At 41.9% G+C, this 4665-nt stretch overlaps 1 long non-coding RNA gene across 1 annotated transcript in view; it reads left to right on the top strand.

Moving 5' to 3' along the window:
- LOC115289897 overlaps positions 1–4665 on the top strand; it is a 375560-nt gene that overhangs the window by 343954 nt on the left and 26941 nt on the right. The window lies entirely within an intron of this gene.

The following is a 4665-nucleotide window of genomic DNA, read 5'->3' as shown; positions in this document are numbered from 1 at the left end:
TTTTTGAGGAACCTCCACACTGTTTTCCAGAATGGCTGCACCAGTTTACATTCCCACCAACAGTGTAGGAGGGTGCCCATCTCTCCACACCCTCACCAGCATCTATAGTCTCTTGATTTGTTCATTTTAGCCACTCTGACTGGTGTGAGGTGGTATCTCAGTGTGGTTTTGATTTGTGTTTCCCTGATGATGAGTGATGTTGAGCATCATTTTATGTGCCTGTAGGCCATCTGGATGTCCTCTTTGGAAAAGTGTCTGTTCATAGCTTCTGCACTGCAAGGGAAACAATCAAGAAAACTAATAGGCAACTAACAGAATGGGAAAAGACAGTTGCAAATGACATATCAGATAAAGGGCTAATATCTAAAATATACAAGGAACTCACCAAACTTCACACCCACAAAACAAATAACCCAGTGAAGAAATGGGCAGAAGACATGACCAGTTGAGTTCTTAAAACACCCAATGTAGTGTTGCCAAAAACGAAGCCTCATGTTTGCCAGAGGCAAGAGGTATATAGCATTGGCTTGAAGCAAGGCTGTATTACAGGAGACTGGCTGAAACCTACACAGAACAATTGTTTGCAACAGTGGCTGACATAGCCGTAGGTGCGGCTTAGAAGATCAGAAATGGTGCTTAAGAATTCTCTAATAAAAAGACTTTCAGACAGAATTTCTTTGGGGAGAAGCCATGAACCCTCAAAGGGTTAACAACTCAAGTGCTTAGTAGCTTACTCCTTAGTGGGAACTAAGAGATAGCACTGAAGCTATGAGACACAAGAAATCATCTTCTGAAGGATGAGGTTGGCTGGTTGGTTTCACTGGGTGCCATCATAACCGTGTCATTGTAGAAGGATGTTCTGGACCCCTGAGGTCCCTTCTATTGTTCCTTTGGTAGGATGCCTTTTAAAATTGCTACTACCTCTTGCAATTCATGCCCTGTGTAATCTCTCCTTGTTTGTGGGCTAGACCCAGTGACCTGTTTCTAACGTGAAAGATAAGTCATAGAATACTGAGGGCCAAAGTGATTTCATTTACAACTTTTTTATTTAGATTCGAGGTTGGTGAGAAGGGGCCCAACAAGAGTCTCATCTCCAGGACAGTGTTTGGCACATAATAGATGCTCAGTCAGCACTTGCTGAATGAATACAATTGAGGTAGGGAAGGAGGGAGTGAATAAGTAATGATCAGTATTTAAATCAAGGAAAGATCAAGCCTAATCAATTTTGAGTAATCAGGTATCATGACTAATCAGGATTTCTCCCAATGATCAGGGTGAGAAGTTAAAACTTCCCACATTGCACTGGAAAGATCAGGGGACAAGTATCCAGAAAATTACTATCTGCTTTGCTAAACTACTTTGAGGCTTATTTTCTTTTTCTGCCAGAGGAGATGCTAATAATCATGATCTTACAGAGTTGCTTGAAGAAATAATAGGTTTCTCCATAAAAGTGCTTTACAAATCCACAAAGCACTGAACAATGTTTGTTACTCTTTGTCCCACTGCTCCAGCACTCACCTGTGACCTGCCATCTCTCTCCTTTGAGTTAGAGCCATAGGGGAAATACCAAAGTCCCAGGAATCAGTTCTGTTTTTAACTTACTTTCCAAATGAAATGGTTTGGTTTTATTCCTAAACCAAGGTGAAAGCAAGGTAGAAATGGAGAAAAGAACAAAGGGGAAGAAACTTGGATGGAGCAAATGTAGTAACTTGGCATGAAGACTTAGGAAGAGTTACACTGTTGCCAAGAACAAGAATGTGATATTTTTTCATGTGGGGCACATTTACTGATTAATTTCTTTTTTGGTGTGGTTTGATGGAGCCTGAGAGGGAATAGGAGAACCTTTAACCCAAGCTCTCGAATGTCTGATGTTGCTGAGCACTTCACATTCCTCTGCGATTCCCACTGACTCAGCTCCAGATTTGGATGTTTTTACCCTAGTTTTCCCCCAAAGTCATACCTGTAAGAAGGAGAACAGGCCTTGAAAACTGAAGTGTTTGAAGAGCTGTCAGCTCAGTGTCTTAGAGGGAGTCCCTGAACAGCAGTAGGGAGAAGGCAGCTTATTTTGGAGAAGTGGGAAGAGAGTTGGGAATGGGAGGTAAGGGAGGAAGGAGGAAAAGCCAGCAAGCCATGAGTCTACGCCCTTCACTGATGCTTGGCTCTGAAGATAGGCTGGCATCTTCTGTTCATTACTGAAATACAGCTGTACCACTTCTAAGTATGTGCTACCATCTGAGCATCTACCTCCTGCCCTGGGACTGAGGGTATAGCCCCACAGTCAGAAGGATAATGCCTGGCTCAGCATGGTATCTCCTGGGCTTTGCTCTACTGACATGCTCTGCTTTTGAATTTATACCTGTTGCCCAGACTCCATTGCATCTGTGTTAAAGCTGCCTAATATTTTTCCTGTCTAAGTGCAATTCTGTGCTTTCTCACTATGCTAGCTCCCATCCTCTGAACATAAGTGCATACATAGGTACATGTGCACACACATGCACACATGGCACCTGCATGCATGTACACACAAAAGTCCACATACACACACATGTACAGGTATGTACATTCACACATAAACACCCATGGATACATTTACACATGCACGGATGCCCACACCTGCCATACACACATGCACAGACACACAACTGGACACACATTTCCCGTCACTTTGCTCCAGCTTTACCACCTCCCCTCCACTTTCTTCTGTTAGCACCAGCTCCTGAGCCTCGCCTTGGGTGTGCTGATGGCAGAGGCTGCCAAGGATGACTTACCCCACGGGTACCTTTCCTGTGGATGCCTGATGTCACGTTGCTCCACTACTCCTGGAAATATTTAACATTTACAAATTGTTTGTTTTATGCCAAAATATTTGTGAACCTCCCTTTTCTCACATGCAAAATGATATCAATCATTTCTAGTCCACACATTTGTTATGAAGAATACACAAGGCAATGCATGTAAAGGACTAGGACTCTGGCTGAGCCACTCACAGTGATTGGTAGCTGTTGCTGTCATGGTATAGCTCATGAAGATTTTTATCATTCGGCTTGTTGTTTCTCATTAATTTTTGAGTTTTGGATTCCCATATACGTCTAGTTAACCTATCACAGTTTCAAAGTGATGTCTATAAAAAAAAATGAGGTCTATAGTAAAGGACCAAGAATATAAGGAAATGGTTCTTCTTTTATTTTTTCTTTTTCCCTTAATTTACAAAGAAGAGAGGCAAGCATGCTTAGAAGTTTGGGTTAAATTTAAATTAACTTTGTACCTGATATTCATAGAAAACCAAAATAAGCTCAAGTATTTTTTAATATAATTTGTTGTCAAATTGATTTCCATACAACACCCACTGCTCATCCCCACAAGTACCCTCCTCAGTGCCCATTACCCACTTTCCTGTCTCCCCCACACCCATCAATCCCCGGTTTGTTCTCAGTATTTATGAGTCAGTCTCTTATGGTTTGCTTCCCTTCCTCTCTGTAAACTTTTTATTTCCCCTTCCCCTTCCCCATGGTCTTCTGTTAAGTGTCTCAAGATCCACATATGAGCAAAAATATATGGTATCTGTCTTTCTCTGACTTATTTCACTTAGCATAGTACCCTCCAGTTCCATCCACATTGCTACAAATGGCCAGATTTTATTCTTTCTCATTGCCAAGTAGCAGTCCATTATATGTATATAAGCCATAGATTCTTTATCCATTCATCAGTTGACAGACACTTAGATTCTTTATATAATTCGGCTGTTGTTGAAAGTGATGCTATAAACACTGGGGTACATGTGCCACTATGCATCAGCACTCCAGTATCCCTTGGGTAAATCCCTAGCAGTGCTATTGCTGGGTCATAGGGGAGTTCTAATGTTAATTTTTTGAGGAACCTCCACATTGTTTTCCAGAGCACCTGCACCAGTTGGTATTCCCACCAACAGTGTAGGAGGGTGCCCGTTTCTCCACATCCTCGCCAGCATCTATAGTCTGATTTATTCATTTTTGCCACTCTAACCATTGTAAACTGCTATATAAGTGTGGTTTTGATTTGTATTTCCCTGATGATGAGTGACATTGAGCATAGTTTCATGTGTCTGTTGTCCATCTGGATTTTTTCTTTGGAGAGGTGTCTAAGCATGTCTTCTGCCCATGTCTTCACTGGATTATTTGTTTTGTGGGTGTGCAGTTTGGTGAGTTCCTTACAGATTTTGGATACTAGCCCTTTGTTCGATATGTTATTTGGAACTATCTTTTGCCATTCCATAGGTAGCCTATTGGGTTTTTTTAAATTATTAATAGTTTATTGCCAAGTTGGTTTCCATATAACACCTAGTGCTCTTCCCCACAAGTGCTCTCTCCATGACCATCACCCCCATCCGCTTTACTCCTCCCTCCTCAGCCCTCAGCTTGTTTTCAGTATTCAAGAGTCTCTCATGATTTTCCTCCCTCCCTCTCCCTAACTTACTTTCTCCCCCTTCCCCTTCCCATGGTCCCTTGCTAGGTTTCTCCAGTTAGACCTTTGAGTGAAAACATGGTATCTGTCCATCTCTGCCTGACTTATTTCATTTAGCATGACACCCTCAAGGTCCATCCACTTTGCTACAAATGCCCAGATTTCATTCTTTCTCATTGCCATGTAATACTCCATTGTGTGTGTGTGTATGTATGTGTGTGTATA

The sequence above is a fragment of the Suricata suricatta genome, chromosome 4, assembly GCF_006229205.1.
Source record: "Suricata suricatta isolate VVHF042 chromosome 4, meerkat_22Aug2017_6uvM2_HiC, whole genome shotgun sequence".
NCBI lineage: Eukaryota > Metazoa > Chordata > Mammalia > Carnivora > Herpestidae > Suricata > Suricata suricatta.
Note: the sequence above shows the minus strand (reverse complement) of the source record. Positions and strands in the feature narration are given on the sequence as shown.